The sequence below is a fragment of the Saccopteryx leptura genome, chromosome 1 (assembly GCF_036850995.1).
Source record: "Saccopteryx leptura isolate mSacLep1 chromosome 1, mSacLep1_pri_phased_curated, whole genome shotgun sequence".
In the NCBI taxonomy this organism is placed as follows: domain Eukaryota; kingdom Metazoa; phylum Chordata; class Mammalia; order Chiroptera; family Emballonuridae; genus Saccopteryx; species Saccopteryx leptura.
Window position 1 is genome coordinate 207072153 of NC_089503.1, and position 22782 is coordinate 207094934.

Here is a 22782-nt window from a genome sequence, read left to right on the forward strand (position 1 = left end):
ATTTTGTTCAAACACTTAATTCACATACAACTAATTCTCTCTCTTTTTTAATAACATAAACTAATCATAGTCTATTTCTAGATTATGAATAAAGATACTTTAAATTATTACCAATTCAACCTGATCTGTACCATATTTTTGTGATACTTCACAAATCAGTAAACTTACTATTTGTTCTAAATTTGACATACTCCAAAAGTGCTTTTCAATATCAAGACACAAGTATATTTGCCCAGACATTTCAAAGGAAGGAAAACTCTCTCAACACAAATTACTTACATTGCTTGAGTAAATAAGGTTTGATTCTTAAAACGTCAAATTTCAAAAAATAGTTTACTTTGTGTATAAATTGAAAATGGTCCATGAATTAAAGTCACATGAATTTATGTTTGATTTATTGCTATATGTCTTGGTAGAGTGACCTAAAGTAAGTAACTTAGTCTCTTTGAGATTGAACTTTTTCATCCAATTCTTCAACCTGCAGATAAAAACATCCACATGCAAGATTATATGGCAAGTGTCTTATACCTAGTTCTTGCTCAACATAACTTGTTTTGAAATTAATTAGGATATATATGTGTAATATTCATTCCTTCTTTCAGATTGCTAAGTAGATATCAACTTGAAATATTCTATGCTATATTTTAAGACAAAAATAATATATAGCCCTATTGAGTCTCACAAGTTTATTAGAATAACACCTCCTTTTAAAAGTACAATTTATGAAATACTGATAATTGACTTTATTAATAGTGATACATTTTTAAGAGCATCTGAAAAGTCACATATTTATAATAGTTTGGATGACTTTTAAAGGATGCTTTTAAAATATAAATATCTCAAAATATTGACTAATCACATGAACATTACTCATAAGAAAGGTTATCCATGATATTTTACATACAAAAATTACAAAGAAATCGATATCAGGCCTGGCGTGTGGTGGTGCAGTGGATGGAGCATTGACCTGAAATGTTGAGGTTCTTATTTCTGGAATTGCTGGCTCAAGACACATGCATCAAACAAGCAATGAACAACAAAACTAAAGCAACTATGAGTTGATGTTTGCTACTCACCCCTCACTCTCCTCTTTCTGTAAAATCAATAAATAAAATAGTTTTTAAAAAGTAAATTGATAAACTATATATTGAATTTAAAGCTGTATATTCTGACCTGCTAAAAGTGAAACATTAGTTAAAGATATCACATCTTTTTTCTTTTTATTTTATTGTGACAGAGATAAAAGATAGAGAGGGACAGACAAATAGAAAAGGAGAAAGATGAAAGCATTAATTCTTCATTGTGGCACTTTAGTTGTTCATTGATTGCTTTCTCATATGTACCTTGACCCGAGAGCTACAGCAGAGTAACGGACCCCTTCTTCAAGCCAGCGACCTTGGGCTTGAATCAGTGGCCTTGGGATCAAGCCAGTGACCAAGGGGTCATATCTATAATCCCACACTCAAGCCAGTGACCCCATGCTCAAGCTGGTGAGCCCACACTCAAGTCAGATGAGCCTGTGCTCAAGCCAGCAACCTCATGGTTTTGAACCTGGGTCATCTGCATCCCAGTCCGACTCTCTGGGCCACTGGGCCACTGCCGGGTCAGGCAAGATTTTACATCTTAATGACTTAAAAATATGCCTCAACATGCCATATTTTTAATTACACTAACTAAGACTTATAATTTCTCTAGCTACATCAAAGAATATATGTGAAAACAATGTATGAAGGAAATTTTATGACTTTAAAAATAATTCAAAACAATTTGTTACATGAAAATATTAAATTCAGGGATGAATTTTTAAAGAGGGAATAAAGCATTATCTTTAAAGAAATGGAAAAGAAACAGTGTCAGAATTGGGATGAGATGCATAATTAGAAAAGCGCGACTTTTAATTTTAATGGACTACTCTTTGCAAAATAAAATCTTCTTAGAGGTAATGAGTTAGAGAAGTAATGTAAACTTTAAAAAAATCATTTTTCATTACAAGTAAAAATGAATGCTCATCAACAGTTAGGCATTGTTTATGATCTACTATGACTGTATATGATTCCTTATAGAGGTAGAATAGACTACACTATAGCACAGATATTTTTACATTTACCCTGGAATATGTGAAAGTCAAAATATTCATGATTCATTGAAATACTGTTTTCAGACCAGCTGCTAAAATTACATGGCCTTAGCAGGCATGAATTGAGATTTCCTTTTATTTCTTTGAGGAGAATAAGATCATGTAAATGAACTATTCTTGTACATGTCCTCAGAATTTTAACATTCAGCACAGATTTTTTTAATACTCTCATGGATATTAAAAAGTTTATAAAATGGAGAAAAAGTGGAGAGACACACACTTAATTTTCTCCTTCCTGCAACAGGAATTGCAAGCATTCATCACAGAGAAATGGAGTTCCAGGTGGCAAATGGTTGAACGGGATTAGCAGAACCCACCAAGGGACAGGAACGTAACGGGACAGAATATGCCACACTGGTGACTAGTATAAGAAGGACTAAAGAAAGAAAACAGTATAGTGGCCACCTTTAGAAGAATGCATTCAGCGTTCACCACTACTTTTGTAACAGAAAATGTGTCTTGATACAAAGAGATGAATTTAAAAACAAATAAACAAACCAAGAAAACTTAAACTGACCTCAGTCATAGTGGACCCTGAAGTCTTAGAGGATACAGTTTGTCATCCATATCTGAGAGAAGCCTGGAAATGGCAGAAATGTTTTGCAGAGATCACCAAGGGTTATCATACCCGTGAGCTCCAGAAGAGTCCAGAACATCAGGGCTGAAACATAAAGAACCCAAGTCACAGTGAGAGAGAAGGCAGGCTTCACCCTGAAGCTCCTACTCCATTAGAAGCTTGCTTCATTCTTGGTCAGATGTGGTTTAGGGACAATATGGAGACTGGACTACAAGCTGGAAGATGCATGATTCCAGTATGAGAAATTCCACTCATTACAATGCCAAATGAGTAAGTGCTTAGAAAAAAATTTAAGAAGTAAAATATAGATATTTTGTTTAATCATAAGAGAATATTTTTTTTAAAAAAAAGAACCACTGCCTGATCAGGTGGTGGCTCAGTAGATAGAGCATTGGACTGGGACGCAAAAGGCCCAGGTTCGAAACCCCAAGGTCTCCGGCTTGAATGTGGGCTCATCTGGTTTGAGCAAGGCTCACCAGCTTGAACCCAAGATCGCTGGCTTGAGCAAGGGGTTACTCAGTGTGCTGTAGCCCCCCCCCCCTCCGCAGTCAAGGCACATACGACAAAGCAATCAATGAACAATTAAGGTGCTGCAACGAAGAAGTGATGCTTCTCATCTCTCTCCCATCCTGTCTGTCTGTCTCTATCTGTCCCTCTCTCTGTCTCTCTCTGTCTTGGTCACACACACACACAAAAAAAACCCCACTACTTATTTAAGGTTAAAGGTAAGAAAAAATAGTTGCAAGAGGAACACCAGTTTTTGCAGTTTTAGACTTTTATTGATAACATAACAGAAATATTGCAATAGTTTTGTTTATAATGATTTTAATAGATGAAACAGAAAATCCAATTATCTAGTGAGTTGAACGTCTTGAGGCAAAAAGTTTTTAGTTTGTTTTTCATGGTCACATTACGACACTCTGTTCTAATAAATTATTTTTAAATAAAAAACACTGAATATATAACATTCATATTTCAATATAATGCATCTAAATAATTTCTCATTATGAGTGAACCATATTTTATTACTTGTGTTTCGAATTCCCTAACTCCTAATTAAGGTTTCCAAAGCAAAAGCAATGGAAGCGGCCTGATTCTAGATGATTAATGTCAAGCTCATTAACAATTATTAAACTCTGGTATCTGTAGAATAATCTGGTACCTGTTTTATATTGTACACATCAAGAGAACACTCAAAGGAGAATACAGTCAAATATAATCATTATTAAATGTGCATTAGTCACATCTCAAAATCTCATTTACTGTTTTGTTGGAAAGAAACACCTATTTCCCAAGCATAAACATCATTAAGTTTTAATAATTAAAACTCTGGATATCAATATTCTTCTAGTTCAGGTAGCAAGTATTACAGTACTTATCCAGTAATAAAAGCTTATATATTAACATTAATTTTTCTATTTATAACCTAAGCCACTTTATATCTTTTCTATCAAAAAGAATCCAAACAAATACTTTTAAACTGTTGCTTTGTCACTGACATAGCTAAATGCAGGGAAAGAATAAAACAGAAGATAAATAAGTAAAATGTAATACATTGATATGTTAACATTTTAAGTTTGAAAGAAACTATTTTGGTGTTCAGAAATAGAAGTTAAATATTTGTATTTTTTATCCCTATCTATGATAAATGTTCAATATGAATGAGAAGATAAAACTTATGAACAGCAAAAAAATAATAAATTTCTCAGGACAGTTTTTTTAACATTCATTCTCTCATAATTCTTTACTCAGTTTTGTTGAAGTATAACTGACAAAATTTAAAGTATTTTAACTGTACATAGTGATGATTTGACATACACATACATTGTGAATTATGTTACATTCCGACACAGAATGTTTTGTGTGCATCTGTTTTAATTCTTGCTGTTCTATGAGACAGTTAACTTAGTTGTCTTGAAGTATAAACTCTGTATTTTGAGGGGCAGGTCAAATCTAGGTTTAATTCTTTTATTCTTAGCTATGTTACTTGAAGTCTACCCCACACTGGGTAGGGCAAAAGTAGGTTTACTATTATGAGTATGCCAAGAAGTTTATTCCTGTATTATTATATACTAATTATTGTATTATGTTCAATACAAACAACTATAAACGTACTCTTGGTCTACCCTGTATGTAATTTAGTAGTCAGTAAGAGAATTGGTCAGAGGTTATCCTTAGAATACAGAGTGCCCCTTCTCTGACTTTTCCATCTGGGCCTCCAGGCCCCACACACTGGCCACTAGCTCTGGTTTGTGGCATATTGGACAGTGGTTTATCCCTCAGAGAAGAGCTAGTCCTACTTGATGACCAAGACTGCGACCTTGAAATTTATCCCAAGCCATTTTCTTTTTCTAAGTACATCTGAAACTGGCACAACTTCATGGGCTCACTTATATGAAATTTTGTTTGTGTGCTTGTGTGTTTATTTTTCTAATAAACATACAAGCTGCCCCAATTTCAATACAAGGGTTTCAAATCCTTGCATTCCACCAATCATAGATTTCATTGTTGCTGGGAATGTGTATTTATAGAAAGACGATTTAAATTATATGTGGATTTTTGGCTGTGGAAGGGTTGGTGCTCCTCGCCCCCACGTTGTTCAAGAAACAACTGTATCTGCTTTTAGGTGCTTCCCAAAATACTCAGATATTTGGGGTTTGTTGCTTTTGTTTGTTTGTCCAAAATTTATAATTGTTACCAGCAGGAGGATCTGTTCAACAGGAACTTATATAGCCATATCATATCAAAAGTAAACTCTACTGCCATTAAGTCTAATACTAGTGCTGGTATTCAACTCCAGTACAGGACTGACATTGGTTTTATGCTATAACATTGGTTTTACTCATCTATAACATAATGTATATACTTTATAATATTTACTGTATGTAAGTAAATTTCCTCAGTAGATTTCACAAATACTTCATCTATTGTTGTGCTAGACAAGAGAAGGCATTATTATCCACATTAACATGGAAATACCTTTATTGAGATATACCTAACCTAATTATATCCCCTATTTTCTATTAGCATTTTATTTTAATGCAAGCATTATGTAAAAGCAAAAAATAAAAAATAAGCACTCAATAGAAGTACAGGAAACAAAGGGTTAGTTCTTAACTGCGTTTCATCAAAAGTATAAACATATTTAGTTGAGAGGGGACAATTCAATTTTCAATTACTTATATTTTGAATAACAAATTCTCTCAGGGATGAAGGGAAATATTATATAAATAAGAAAAGCAAAATGTTTAAATAAATTTTTTTTAAATGCTGATATTTTCCTCATATAAGATAATATTTATTTTTGAGGTTTGAATGCAATGGAAAACCCTTTTCTCTGAATTGGCTTAGAAGTTATCTGAAAAAGCACAGATCAGTGATGCAGCTGATAATTTTGTTCAATCCCATGAAGACTCATGTGCCTTTACAAGAAAATACTTGCAGGAATTAAAAAAATAATTGTTAAAATAAGAATCACAAGGAGAGCCAAAGTTACCTGATGAAGGCAGAGCTCAGTGACATGGCTGAAAAGTGCTCTGACTTCCCTGAAGATATGGTACATTTTACAGGAAAATATTCATGAAGGAACCTTAAACATAGTAAAATGTGAATCATAAGGACAGCCACTGCCAAACTCACAACTTGAACTCTGAGTTGAGTCCCTCAGTTCTTTGTTTTTTAACTTTATTAGGAGGAGTCAGAATTGAAGGCAGTGCTCATTGTCAAAAGCATGAAGGTGTGTAGGTTGCATTTATACAAAGGAGGGTGTGAGTTGTGTGTGTTTGGTCTGTAATGCCGCAAAACTGGCAGAGCAGGGGAGGACAGAGAAGCCCTTGATGACTGAACACCATGCAGGGTTTTGGACTTGCAGTTATCGCTCCTGGCTTTTTCCTTTGAACACATCAGTAAACCACTCTAAGCCTTAAAGAACAGAACTCATAATATCCATTCTGGCAAACACAAAGTGTTTATGTGTCTCTAATGAAAAATGGACATCAAATCGCCAAAAATTATAAATAATTACATTAATAAAGATACGTATTTGAAATATGTTTTGAGAACAGACTGAAGTTAAACTTAAGGTCTTTGTAGTTTTGGATACTTAATGCAGTGTTGAACATTACAATTAATTATTTATTAAATGAGCAAATTAAAGAAAGCCTCGATTGTCCTTAATAAGAAAATTATTGACTTTAAATTAATCCTTTAAACATGTATTCTTTTTAATTTATTGATTTTTGAGAGAGAGGGAGAGAGAGAGAAAGAGAAACATTGATTTGTTGTTCTACTTATTTATGCACTCATTGGTTGATTCTTGTATGTGTCTTAACCAGGGATTTCACCCTCACCCTTGGTGTAATGAGACGATGCTCTAACCAACTGAGCTACCTGGCCAGGGCCTAAATGTACATGTTTATTTTAAATTTACTTTTCAACAAATATGCTAATGGGTTACAATGAAAAGCTCTGTACTAAATTCAGTGAAAATAAAAGTGAATAGCTTAATTGATGAGCTCATATTAGAAATAAAAAAATACAGCTTACTCTGATGCCTGATGTCCGGCCTGTGGTGGTGTAGCAGGTAAAAGGCCGACCTCAAACACTGAGGTCCCTGATTCAAAACCCTTTGCGTGCCCGGTCAAGGCACATTCGGGAAGCAACTACTACAGGTTGATGCTTCTCACTCCTCTTCCACTCTCTCTCTCCCCCCCCTAAAATCAATAAATATAATTTTAAAAATAAAAAAGAAATACAACTTACTATGACTCATCATATTAAGCATCATAAGATGCACACTATAAGTTCTATGGAAAAATAGATAAGAAAAGAAATAATTCTTTTTGGAAAATGTTACAAAAAAGATTAACAAAAATAATACTATGTGAACTGGTACTTAAATGATGAGCTAAGGGGAGGAAAGGTAACAACAGTCAACTCTTCAAATGATAGCAAACAGCTATGTCACTAACTCCATACCAGTCTTTTTAAGTGCTTTGTATTTGCTAAGAGGCTTCAGTCTCAAACATAAGAAGTTAGATTCATTTTAGGTCCCACTTATACATTTAGTTTTAATCTTTCCATTTAGCATAGGAGGAAATCAAGACTTACAGAGGTGAGGTGACTTTCCCAACAGCAAATCTGTTTCCCAAATTCAAACTCCCACAGTTCTTGACTACCATCCAAGTTCTTAACCTCTACCTTACACTAATACATACATTCGTTTGAGCATGTCAACAATTTTCACAAGCTGAAAAATGCAAGTATTCTACCCAGAGGAAATGGCATGAGCAAAGGCATCAGCCAATCAAAGCACAGGGAATGGCACATATTCAAGTAGCTATGAACTGAGCTCAGGGTAGAGGGCAGCCATGTTGTACAGCTCTCACAATGTTCCCAACAAGGACGAGGTAATTAAACCAATGTGACCACTTCTCTGTAGTCGGCCCAACCTCAGTTGCTTTGAGAGCTATTATATCATTGTCAGTCTTGAGCAGGACTTATAAATATGTAATTTCTATCTGAACAGAAAAACATAATCTGTAAAAGTATTTACTTTGTCTTTCCTACGTGGGAGAATAGATGGGGGTTGGGACAGATACGATCATGATAAATTCACAATGGTCAATGTGAACCTTCTACTAATAGAGGGAAGATACTCCCCAGGTACAAAGTACAACAATAGCACAATTTTTGTAGGTGAAGAAAATTATATTACTATATGATATATATATATTTCATATGAAATAATATTTCACTTATATGTGGATTTAGTGAACAAAATAAGTAAACAAAATAGAAACATATTCATCGCTATGGAGAAGAGACTGATAGCTGTCAGTGGTAATGGGGGTTGGGGAGCTGGGTGAAAAGTTAAGGAATTAAGCAAGCAAATAAAAAAGGGATACCCTGACTGGGCAGTGGTGCAGTGGATACAGTGTAGGCCTGTGATGTAAAGGACCCTTGTTCGAAACACCAAGGTCATGGGCTTGAGCACAGGCTCATCTGGAGTGAGCACTGGCTTACCAGCTTAAGTGCAGGGTTGCTGGCTTGAGCATGGGATCATAGATATGACCGCAAGGTCGCTAGCTTGAAGCCCAAGGTCACTGGCTTGAGCCCAAGTTTGCTGGCTTGAGCAAGGGGTCACTGGCTCAGCTGTAGCCCCCCAGTAATGGCACATATGAGAAAGCAGTCAATCAACAACTTAGGAGCCGCAATGAGGAATTGATGCTTCTCATCTCTCTCCCTTCCTGTCTGTCTCTCCTTCTGTCTCTTGTCTCTGTCTCTCTCACTAAAAAAAAAATGTATAGACACTGACAATAGTGTGAAGGTTGTAAGAAAGAAAGGGAGTGAAAGAGTTAGAGGGTAGAGAAGAAACAGATGATGATGAAAGGAGACTTGACTTGGGGTGGTGAACACACCATACAATATACAGATGATGTACGATAGAATTGAACACCCAAAGTCTGTGTAATTTTATTAATAAATGTCATCTCAAAAACTCAATTAAAATCTAAAATATTATAAAATAAAACTGATGTTGTGTCACTTAATTCTTACTTGGTAGTAAGCTATTAATATACAAAAACTATAAACCAGATCAATAGTAAAATGTGCTATTACACTTAACAGAGGTTTATAAAAAGAGATCAGGAAGACAGGATTATAGGAATTCTAGTCTTTGTTGGTTTCAGAGTCAAGCTAATGTTTTCAGGATCAAGTGAACAGGTATGAAATTTTACAGATTCTTGAAAACTACAACGGCAATGAGATATTGATTAAACATATGCATCTTCTGGAAACTAAATTTCAGAATTCAAGATAACAAAATATAGGTGTTCTAGTAAATCTGAGATATTATCTTCCTTCTCTAAAATGCAGCTTCTAGGAATTGTAATAATGTTTTCAAGAATAAAATATGTATAGCTTAATCACTGGAAAGTTTCAAGGAATAACCTGAATCTGGTATACATTAAAACATCCCCAAAGATGATAAACCCATGCATTCTTTCATTATTTCCAAGGGGAAATCCAAGGTATTTATAATTCAATTAATTTAGCACAAAATAGTTTTTTTTTTAATTTGTTCATTCTACCCTTTTTTAGAACAGTAATGTGAAAATTTCTGTAGAGGAATAAAAACATGCTATTGTTTTATTATTTTAATCTCAAGCATCTCTCAGTTTTATAAAACTGATAAATTTGCTATGTAAAACAAAGGCTAATACAAGCCTGAACATGTGGTGGCGTAGTGGATAGAGCATTGGACTGGGACGCGGAGGATCCAGGTTTGAGGCCCTGAGGTCACTAGTTTGAGTGCAGGCTCATCTTGTTTTAAGCACGGCTCACCAACTTGAGTCCAAGGTCACTGGCTTGAGCAAGGGGTCACTGGCTTGGCTATAGTCCCCCACCCCCCCGTCAAGGTACATATGAGAAAGCAATTAATAAAAAACTAAGGAGTTGCAACAAAGTATTGATGCTTCTCATCTCTCTCCCTTCCTGTCTGTCTGTCCCTATCTGTCCCTTTTTCTGTCTTTCTGTCTCTGTCACACAAAAAAAGGCTAATACAAGATCAAAGGGGTTGGTTACCTACATAGAGTTCAAGTTATTAACCTAACTTACTACAAATGGACTAAGATAAATCTTCAGGGGGAAAAATCAGATGTATAGGCATGGCTTCAAAATCATAAACTTTCTATTATCTATCTTGCATAAATACAGTTTAGTTATATACCCTTAAAGTGTTTAACAAGAATAAGTATAACTTTCCAGTTATTTAGTACTTTGCAATTGGTTAGTGAGTTTAAAATATATGACATTTTAGATACTCACAAAGCTGTGTGGGGTAAGCAGAACTACATACACTAACAATCATGAATCAGAGGGGACGTTACATAGCAAAAAAAAAAAATGAGTGGCTAATATAAGAGCATGGATTCTCTGATTCTTAATCTAATTTTTTTCTCTACACATTGTATCTTCTAGGTACAGTTTTATGAATCATTTTATCTATAAAAAATGAATAAAATTTTATTGTTTTTCATCCATCTCTATCAAACATGTAGCATCTTATAAAAACTAAAAAGAATACTAAGGAATTTCAGCAAAGTTATCCTAAATTATTATTACATTTGTCACAGAGATTTCTGTTTCATGGAGGCTTAAGCCATCTTTCAAGGGTTTCTCACTTCATGGTAAAGAACTCAAGGATAAAGAAGAAAATATAAAGCCTCATTTTTAAAAAAATTTATTTATTCATTTTTAGAGAGGAGAGAGAGAGGGAGAGAGAGAGAGACAGAGAGAGAGAAGGGGGGAGGAGCTGGAAGCATCAACTCCCATATGTGCCTTGACCAGGCAAGCCCAGGGTTTCGAACCGGCGACCTCAGCATTTCCAGGTCGACGCTTTATCCACTGCACCACCACAGGTCAGGCCAAGCCTCATTAATATTGGAAATAATTCACCTTATAATCTCTAGTGAGGCTCAGCAATGAGTGTCCTCAGTGAGTAAGAGGAACAACAATTTAGTTCAAAGACAAGAGCATCTGCCTATAACACCTCCCAGTTATGTCTGTTCTTATCCCTAAAATAAATAGCCTCACATTTTCCAGCCCATGGCAGACACAACCTGTAACTTTCTGTACTCTTCTTCTCTCCTTAATTCTTGTCTTTCAATATACTCTATATTTTATACTTTGTTCTGTTTATATTGTATTATCTCTACCTGAATACAAGCTCTCCAAGGGCCAGGATTTTTGTCTGCTTATGAAATAAGTGAATTAATCATTCAATTAGCTTTTTAAAATTGAACTAATCACACAATATTTTTGTTTAATTATTTACTAAAAATATATATTGATTTCCTGTCATGTGCTGCAATGCTATCTCTGGTAAGCCATGACCTGTCTTCAGGGAGCTTACAGTCTTATGGGAAAAACATATTTTATCCATTATTATGTTGCTAAATATCAATATTCACAAAACAGGATAACATGTTATTTTATCAGGAAAGCCTCATTAGCCTGACCAGGCAGTGGCGCAGTGGATAGAGCGTCAGACTGGGATGCGGAGTACCCAGGTTCGAGACCTCAAGGTCACCAACTTAGTGACGTCATGGAAATGGCGCCGTGAGCAGCGCGTCCGACAGATCTCCCCAAAATCTCAACAAATTTATCAACTAGAAACAGAAAAATTTATCCTCGGAGCATTCCGGACTTCCACACACACACTGAAAGCAGAGGGACTGTTGCCCAGGAGGGAGTACACCTGTGGTGAGTCAACCCACACGTGCAGCTGCCCGCCCACACTCGGGGACGGCAGCCTGGGCACTGGCGGCCATCCCAGCATACCCTGAGAGGCCGCGCGCACGGCCCCCCGTGCTGCGGTCCGACCACTGGTGTGACGAGAAACTGCACACCCGGTGCCGTGATCCAGAGAGGCCCCATCCACTGGCGTGCTGAGAAACCACGCGCACCCCCGTGCCGCGGTCCCCGGCCACTGGCATGCGGAGAAACCGCGCACTCGCCCCGCACTGCGGTCCCCGTCCACTGGCGTGCTGAGAAACCGCACGCACGCCCTGTGCTGCGAGGGCGCCAAGGCTGTCCTTCCTAGTCAGGAGATTCTCTCCGGGGGCGGGGCACCTCACCCAGCCATTCAAGCTAACAATCAAGCGTTGGGGGAGGGGCGGCGCAGGCAGCCTGAAATTCTTTTTGGAGCACAGCTGCGAATCCAATCACTGAAATTAGCTTAACCCACAAAATCTACGCACCCACGGGGCTCTAATTGATAAGATCTCTCCCAGTTCAGCGATCCAAGACAAGAGGCGTGATATTTTTCAGTGCCTTTCGCTAAAGGGGCGGGGGCAACTTCTGATTGACAGAGCCTCCATATTCAGGGATATTCCTAACAAGAGGGAGTTGGCAGATATTAAGATCCATAAAGCAAACAGCGACTAGTGCTTCTTCATCCCAGCCAAAACAGGCTACCAAGTGTGGAAAGCCTGGGTTGAGTGGTCCAACTGAATGATAGGCGGTGAACAGTCACCTTGACAACAATTGACTCCCAGCCCCACCTGATTACGCTGGAGGCTCTGACTGCCAAAGCCTTACCCAGAGCCTTGCGCTGAGTGAGGATAGAGTGGGGATTTCCCAGCTCTTTGAGCCTCTTACTCCCCAGACAAAAGCAGTGGCAGCCCCATAGCTGGATCATCAGGCTGCTAATTCAGAAAGGGGGGACTAGGAGAGAGAATCCAGGATAGCAAACTCTCTCATCTTTGGACCCTGCAAACGCCAACAAGCCTTGACTACCAGCAAGACTAAAGCCAATTATATGACATTGCCATAGAATCCCATCAACTGCAAATCCCTACCTAAGAGTGACACAGGGGTAGAACCTGGGGTATAGAGTCACCGACCAGAAAGAGGGAGAGAAAAGAAAAAAGGAAGAAGTTAACCTCTCAAAATCAAGAAAAATCCACAGACTTTATAACTTGTTCCACTAATTCTTTGTTGTTGTTGTTTCTTTCTTCTATTTTGTTGCCTTTGTTGTTGTTTCTATTTCTTCCACCTTGGTCCTTTTGCTCTCTGCCTATCTTATGCTACCCTTTTCTTGAACTACACTGCCCATGAGTGTTACATTTTGTTTCTTTTCTTCATCCTAGCTCTCCTTTGGGGTTGCACTCCGGGGCCCTTGACTCTCACTCTCTCCCCTTTTGTTTTTTTTTTCCTTTCCTTTTTTTCTTCCTTCATTTCTCTCTTACTCTTATTTTTTCCTTTCTATTCATTTCTTCTTTTCTCCTTTTGCCTTTCCTCCCATTTAGGCCTCAATAGCGAACAGATTGTTTGATTTGGGACTCAAGTTTTTGTGGGGTTTTTTTTGGTGTTGTTCTTTTTTTCCTTCTTCTGCTTTTGTTCTTGGTTTTTCTTTATTTGTTTGTTTTTGTGGCATTTTGGGCACTTTTTGCATTGCTTTTTGGCTCACTGGCATTCCTCCCAACCCAAAGTCTCCATTGTATTTAGTCTTCGCTCCACTTAATACAACAGATTTTTGCTTATTGTTTTTATTTTTGTTTTTTTCTTCTTTAATTATAGTTTTTCTCTCTTTTTTTCTGTTTCCCTCTCATCCCTATCATTATATCTCTTGGTCGACCATCACTTACAGGCAAATCATTTTATGCTTGTCTAAGATTTTCTCCCTTTTTTTTTTTTTTTTTTTTTGTATTTAGTGGTCCCTAATCCCTTTTTTGCCCCTTGAACTCTTCACCCCAAATCAGGCCCTCCATTATAGGCAGTTTTTGTTCCATTTGGCATAGTATAATTCACAGGTCATCACGATATTTCCCTAAGGAGGTGAGAGGAGGGGAAGAGAAGAGAGAAAAAAGGGGGAAATAATAAATTATTACTTTTTTTTTGTGGAGTGTTTTCCTTTTTTTTTTTTCTTTTTTTCTTTTTTTTTTTTCCTTTTTATTTTTTATTAATTCTAATTAACACTATCATCAAGACCACCTTCAGATGCCAATAAGAAAAAGGAAATCGAACATTATGGATACAAAAGACAGAGAGGTAACGCAATTGATGTGGAAAAATCTATGGAGAAAAGATTTAACATATTGGAAGCCTTGGAGCCAAATGACAGAGAATTTAAAATAGAAATCTTAAAAATACTCAGAGATATACAAGAAAACACAGAAAGGCAATTTAGGGAAATCAGAAAACAACTCAACGATCACAAAGAATATATTACCAAGGAAATTGAAACTATAAAAACAAATCAAACAGAAATGAAAAACTCAATTCAAGAGATGAAAAACGAGGTAGCAAGCTTAGCTAATAGAACAGCCCAGATAGAAGACAGGATCAGTGAAATAGAAGACAAGCAACTTGAGGCACAACAGAGAGAAGAAGAAAGAGATTCAAAAATAATAAAAAACGAGAAAGCCCTACAGGAATTGTCTGACTCCATCAGAAAGAATAACATAAGAATAATAGGTATATCAGAGGGAGAAGAGAAAGAAAATGGAATGGAGAATATACTCAAACAAATAATAGATGAGAACTTCCCAAGCCTGTGGAAAGAATTAAAGCCTCAAATTCAAGAAGCAAACAGAACACCGAGTTTTCTTAACCACAACAAACCCACTCCAAGGCACATCATAATGAAGATGACACAAACCAATGACAAAGAAAAAATTCTCAAGGCAGCCAGGGAAAAGAAGAATACAACATATAAAGGAAGGCCTATTAGATTATCATCAGATTTCTCAGCAGAAACTCTACAAGCTAGAAGAGAGTGGACCCCAATATTTAAAGCCCTGAAAGAGAGGAACTTTCAGCCAAGAATACTATACCCATCAAAGCTATCCTTCAAGTACGAAGGAGATATAAAAATATTCACAAATACAGAAAAGATGAGAGAATTTATCATCAGAAAGCCCCCACTCCAGGAAATACTAAAGGGGGTTTTCCAACCAGATTCAAAGAACAAAAGAAAACATAACCACAAGTATCAGCTCCACGAATAAAACAATAAAACCAAACTTAAACTGTGACAACAAAAGAAAAAAAAAGAGGGAGAAAGGATGAAGATTAACAGTAGCAAAGGACGATGAAGTGCAGAAATACTCATAAGAAAGGGTACTACAATGAATATGGTAGGTACCCTTTTCATTACTTAATGGTAACCACCCTTGAAAAAACCACCACAAAAACACTTGACTTAAAAAAGGTAGCAACAGAGGAAAGAAGTATGGAATACAAACAAACAAAAACAAATGATAGAAAAACAAAAGAGAAGAATCAAACAAGATACAAAACTAACAGAAAGCAATTTATAAAATGGCAATAGGGAACCCACAAGTGTCAATAATTACACTAAATGTAAATGGATTAAACTTACCAATAAAAAGACACAGAGTAGCAGAATGGATTAAAAAAGAAAATCCAACTATATGCTGCCTACAAGAAACTCATCTAAGCAACAAGGATAAAAACAAATTCAAAGTGAAAGGCTGGAAAACAATACTCCAAGCAAACAACACCCAAAAAAAAGCAGGTGTAGCAATACTCATATCTAATAATGCTGACTACAAGACAGAAAAAGTACTCAGAGACAAAAACGGTCATTTCATAATGATTAAGGGGACACTGAATCAAGAAGACATAACAATCCTTAATATATATGCACCAAACCAAGGAGCACCAAAATATATAAGACAGCTACTTATTGACCTTAAAACAAAAACTGACAAAAATACAATCATACTTGGAGACCTCAATACACCGCTGACAGCTCTAGATCGGTCATCCAAACAGAGAATCAATAAAGATATCGTGGCCTTAAATGAAATACTAGAACAACTGGATATGATAGACATCTACAGGACACTTCATCCCAAAGCGACAGAGTATACATTTTTCTCTAGTGTACATGGAACATTCTCAAGAATTGACCATATGTTAGGCCACAAAGACAATATCAGCAAATTTAAAAAAATTGAAATTGTGCCAAGCATATTCTCTGATCATAAAGCCTTGAAACTAGAATTCAACTGTAAAAAAGAGGGGGAAAAACCCACAAAATTGTGGAAATTAAACAACATACTTTTAAAAAATGAATGGGTCAAAGAAGAAATAAGCGCAGAGATCAAAAGATATATACAAACAAATGAAAAGGAAAATACGACATATCAGAATCTCTGGGATGCAGCAAAAGCAGTAATAAGAGGAAAGTTCATATCACTTCAGGCCTATATGAACAAACAAGAGAGAGCCGAAGTAAACCACTTAACTTCACACCTTAAGGAACTAGAAAAAGAAGAACAAAGACAACCCAAAACCAGCCGAAGAAAGGAGATAATAAAAATCAGAGCAGAAATAAACGAAATAGAGAACAGAAAAACTATAGAAAAAATCAATAAAACAAGGAGCTGGTTCTTTGAAAAGATCAACAAAATCGACAAACCCTTGGCAAGACTCACCAAGGAAAAAAGACACAGGACTCAAATAAATAAAATCCAAAATGAAAGAGGAGAGATCACCACAGACATCATAGATATACAAAGAATTATTGTAGAATACTATGAAAAACTATATGCCTCCAAATACAACAATCTAGAAGAAATGGATAAATTCCTAGAACAATACAACCTTCCTAAACTGAGTCATAAAGAAGCAGAAAGCCTAAACAGACCAATCAGCAGGGAGGAAATAGAAAAAACTATTAAAAACCACCCCAAAAATAAAAGTCCAGGTCCAGATGGTTATACTAGTGAATTCTATCAAACATTCAAAGAAGACTTGGTTCCTATTCTACTCAAAGTCTTCCAAAAAATTGAAGAAGAAGCAATACTTCCAAACACATTTTATGAGGCCAACATAACCCTCATACCAAAACCTGGCAAGGATGGCACAAAAAAAGAAAACTACAGACCAATATCTCTAATGAATACAAATGCTAAAATACTAAACAAAATACTGGCAAATCGAATACAACAACATATTAAAAAAATAATACATCATGCTCAAGTGGGATTCATCCCAGAATCTCAAGGATGGTTCAACATACGTAAAACGGTTAACGTAATACATCATATCAACAAAACAAAGAACAAAAACCACATGATCTTATCAATAGATGCAGAAAAGGCTTTCGATAAAATACAACACAATTTTATGTTTAAGACTCTCAACAAAATGGGTATAGAAGGAAAATATCTCAACATAATAAAGGCCATATATGATAAACCATCAGCCAACATCATATTAAATGGCATAAAACTGAGGACTTTCCACCTTAAATCAGGAACACGACAGGGGTGTCCACTCTCTCCACTCTTATTTAACGTGGTGCTAGAAGTGCTGGCCAGAGCAATCAGACAAGACAAAGAAATAAAAGGCATCCATATCGGAAAAGAAGAAGTAAAGGTATCACTTTTTGCTGATGATATGATCCTATACATCGAAAACCCAAAGGACTCCACAAAAAGATTATTAGAAACAATAAACCAATACAGTAAGGTCGTAGGATACAAAATTAACATACAGAAGTCCATAGCCTTTCTATATGCCAACAATGAAATATTAGAAAACGAACTCAAAAAAATAATCCCCTTCACGTTTGCAACAACAACAAAAAAAATACCTAGGAATAAACATAACACAGAATGTAAAGGACCTATATAAAGAAAACTACAAGGCATTGCTAAGAGAAATATAAAAAGACACAATGAGATGGAAAAATATTCCTTGTTCTTGGATAGGAAAAATAAATATAATTAAAATGGCCATATTACCCAAAGTAATATATAAATTTAATGCAATTCCCATCAAAATTCCTATGACATTTTTTAAAGAAATGGAACAAAAAATCATCAGATTTATATGGAACTATAAAAAACCCCGAATAGCCAAAGCAATCCTAAGGAAAAAGAATGAAGCTGGGGGCATTACAATACCTGACTTTAAACTATATTATAGGGCCATAATAATCAAAACTGCATGGTATTGGCAGAAAAATAGACACTCAGACCAATGGAACAGAATAGAAAGACCAGAAATAAAACCACATATATATGGTCAAATAATCTTTGATAAAGGGGCCAACAACACAAAATGGATAAAAGAAAGCCTCTTCAACAAATGGTGTTGGGAAAACTGGAAAGCCACATGCAAAAGAATGAAACTCGACTACAGCCTGTCCCCGTGTACTAAAATTAATTCAAAATGGATCAAAGACCTAAATATAAGATCTGAAACAATAAAGTACATAGAAGAAGACATAGGTACTAAACTCATGGATCTGGGTTTTAAAAAACATTTTATGAACTTGACTCCAATGGCAAGAGAAGTGAAGGCAAAGATAAATGAATGGGACTACATCAGAATTAAAAGTTTTTGTTCAGCAAGAGAAACTGATATCAAAATAAACAGACAGCCAACTAAATGGGAACTGATGTTTTCAAACGACAGCTCAGATAAGGGCCTAATATCCAAAATTTACAAAGAACTCATAAAACTCAACAACAAACAAACAAACAATCCAATAAAAATATGGGAAGAGGACATGAACAGACACTTCTCCCAGGAAGAAATACAAATGGCCAACAGATATATGAAAAGATGCTCAGCTTCATTAGTTATTAGAGAAATGCAAATCAAAACTACAATGAGATACCACCTCACCCCTGTTAGATTAGCTATTATCAACAAGTCGGGTAATAACAAATGTTGGAGAGGATGTGGAGAAAAAGGAACCCTCATACACTGTTGGTGGGAATGTAAAGTAGTACAACCACTATGGAGGAAAGTATGGTGGTTCCTCAAAAAACTGCAAATAGAACTACCTTATGACCCAGCAATCCCTCTACTGGGTATATACCCCAAAACCTCAGAATCATTGATACGTAAAGACACATGTAGCCCCATGTTCATAGCAGCATTGTCCACAGTGGCCAAGACATGGAAACAACCAAAAAGCCCTTCAATAGAGGATTGGATAAAGAAGATGTGGCACATATACACTATGGAATACTACTCAGCCATAAGAAATGATGACATTAGATCATTTATAGCAAAATGGTGGGATCTTGATAACATTACACGGAGTGAAATAAGTAAATCAGAAAAAAACAAGAACTACATGATTCCATACATTGGTGGAACATAAAAATGAGACTAAGAGACATGGACAAGAGTGTGGTGGTTACCAGGGGTGGGGGGAGGGAGGACGCAGGAGGGAGGGAGGGAGAGATTTAGGGGGAGGGGGAGGGGCACAGAGAAAACTAGATAGAGGGTGACGGAGGACAATCTGACTCTGGGCGAGGGGTATGCAACATAATTTAATGACAAGATAACCTAGACATGTTTTTCTTTGAATATATGTACCCTGAATTATTAATGTCATCCCATTAACATTAATAAAAATTTATTAAAAAAAAAAAAAAAAAGGTCACCAACTTGAGCACGAGCTCATCTGGTTTGAGCAAAGCTCACCAGCTAAGACCTAAGGTCGCTGGCTTAAGCAAGGGGTCACTTGGTCTGCTGTAGCCCCATGGTCAAGGCACATATGAGAAAGCAATCAATGAACAACTAAGTGCCACAACAAAAAAATCTGATGATTGATGCTTCTCATCTCTCTCAGTTCCTGTCTGTCTGTCCCTATCTATCCCTCTCTGACTCTCGCTCTGTCTCTGTAAAAAATAAAAAATAAAAAAAAAGAAAGCCTCATTAGGAAAATAAAATTTATGCTGATACTTCAGAGATGATTCATGTTAAAAGGATTATTGATGTTAAAGATTGAGGTTGTAGTTCAGGCTTCAGAAACAAAGGTCTTGAAGCAGAAATCAGCTAGGTGTGTTATCAAGAATAAAATAAGTTTTGTGTGAGTCTATCTTCGTGAGTGGGCACATATACAGAGAAATATGATTTGACTTGGGAACCTGTGTGGTAGGACCTTCTACATTATGATGGGTAATCTTTATATAATTACAGTGGAATATTATAAAACATATCTCTATATAAAGTACAAGAGACAGCAAGAAAGAATTTTAAGGAAGAAATGTGACTATAATTATTTACACTGTAGATATTTTTTTGTAGCGAAATGGAAATAAAAAATGAACTAGATGCAAAGAAATAGTTTAGAAGTTTATTTGAGTACCTTATGTAAATAGAGATGGCTTAGCTATGTTGCTGGTAGGTGGAATAGGATTGAAGAGATTCATTCATTCACTCAAAAAGTTGGTTTTCAAGTATTTGCTATTTTCAGACACAGCAATCAAAGGTAGACAAGACCCCTGTTATAGAACTTTTACTGTCTAAATATGCATGTACAGTGGTAAAAACTGTGTTTCCAAAACAGTTTTGAATTTGCTTGTCAATCAAATAATTGACCTTCTCAAAGCACAATATAATTGACAGCTTCCTGGAACATTCCACATTCTGACTAAGCCAATGTGGATAAACTACTACAAAAGTCGAGATAGAGCTTTGTTTAATGAGGATAACATGATTGTGGTTTTGGTAGGCTCATGAAAACCACAACAATTTGTTTCAAAGAAGTGAGCTTATAAGAAGGTATAAAAAAATTAAATAACTTTAAATGTAACTATGCAAATGAAAAATTATTTTAATTATTCTATACAAATACACACTTTTTTAATGAAAGAAATTCAGGGGACATTACATTTAAAAACTCCAACAAATATTTTTCACATGAGTTATTGACATTCTTCAATTGGGCACAATAGATATGTGAGCAACCTCGATAACATTTATACCTTGTCCTTATGTTTTACTTATTTGCAGACTATATAGACTGGACCATAAATGCTTTTAGCACCATGACCACATAAACCTCCAAAATCTACCTGCTCACTAAATTCTCAGATGATAACTATTACATTGAAAAAATAATTGAATATATTGACTACTAATTCTGAAGAAATTTAAATAGCTATTCAATCAACACTTTTATTTACCGTCCTATAAGTTCTTGCCTTTCACCTTGACAGTTTGCAAAAGAAACCACTACTAGGCTTAGTTACTTCTTTCTCATCCTGCAGAACATTCTCTTCAGGCATAGGAACCATAAAACACTTAAAAATCTATCTGAAAAAGAAATGCTTGGAACTGGTAGAGTTTAAGATGCCATAATAGCATTATTTTTTCTCTATGTGGTGGTTTTGTTGAATTCTTTAAAAAATCTCACAGCCTCCCAATTCTTTTGCCCAGTTGAGGAAACTGAGGTGCAGTGGTGAACATATGTGTATTAACTGTTCAATGCTAATGTCAAAGAGGACAGTTCCACATTGAAAAGGATATTTGAGCTGAGTTTGATCTTAATTCTTTTTATAGATTCTCATTGATCTGGCTCTGAAGCAATTACTTAACAAGGACATAGAAAATCATAAAGGAGAAAGAAGCTCCGCTAATGACAGTATAAAGACACCTCTGATAAGTGGTCAGAAATATGATCAAGGGCGATTTCAGTTGCTTTAATCACTATGTATGGGTTTCTGAATTGCATTAATGATGGTCACATTCGTGTGTTATTAATATTCATTTCATACAAGCAAGAGCATGCCAAGATTTTAATGACATTTAAGACAAAATACTAGAAGTATAATGACCATTTTTTATATTTCTGTTTGATAGTGTCTATTATTGGCAACTAGCTTTAAACATCTCTAAAATTTATATTTTTAATGTGTTTAGAAACTGCCTTAGCACTTAGAATCTAAGAAACAAAACTCATATAAATTATCACTTTTCTTATAAGTTGATCCTCCTTAATAGAATAGATTAAACCCAATAGCATTATTAAATACCTTTTACTGTTGTTTTGAACATCCTTAATCAAAAAAACCTTTCTATATAATTGCATATTTTATTAGTCAGAATAATAATTTCTAGCTGCTGGTAGGAGTATTTACAAAATCATAGAAGATGAGCACAATGAACGTCTCCTTCTCACTCATCATAGTTCCACACAGTTGTGGTGTGTCTACAGTGCTGTTCTCTTTTAGAAAGATCCAGAGATCCAGGCAATCTGCATCTTCTGGTTCCAGCATCCCCTCCGTCTGCCTCAGAATGCTCTACTAGATCCAAATATATACAGTTGACAAATGAGCAACGAGAGTCTATGACATAAAGTAACAAATGTATTGTGGCCCAGCCTATGAGGTAAATCCTTTCTATCCATAATCCTTTGGCCACAGCAAACAGCAAGCAAGGAATTCTCAGAGGACTGCAGTTATGGGAACTATTGTCTCCCGTATGCCTTGAATGAAGAAATTGATTAGTGAGAAATCACTGTGTCTGTCACAATATCTATTTAGTCATCCTGATCACCTTTAAAAAGAGAAAAATAAAACAAATATGAAATATGAGTTTAAGTTTATTTACCCAATAAATATTATAAATTGTGGGATTTTTTTCCTCTTTTCTGCAGTTGAATTATAAATATATCAAGTAAAAATAGGTCTGATCAATATAGTAGAGTCTAGAGATACAACTGGATAATGTTTACGATGTCTCTTGCCCTCTTAGAACTTATATTTTAGTGTAGGGGAAAAGC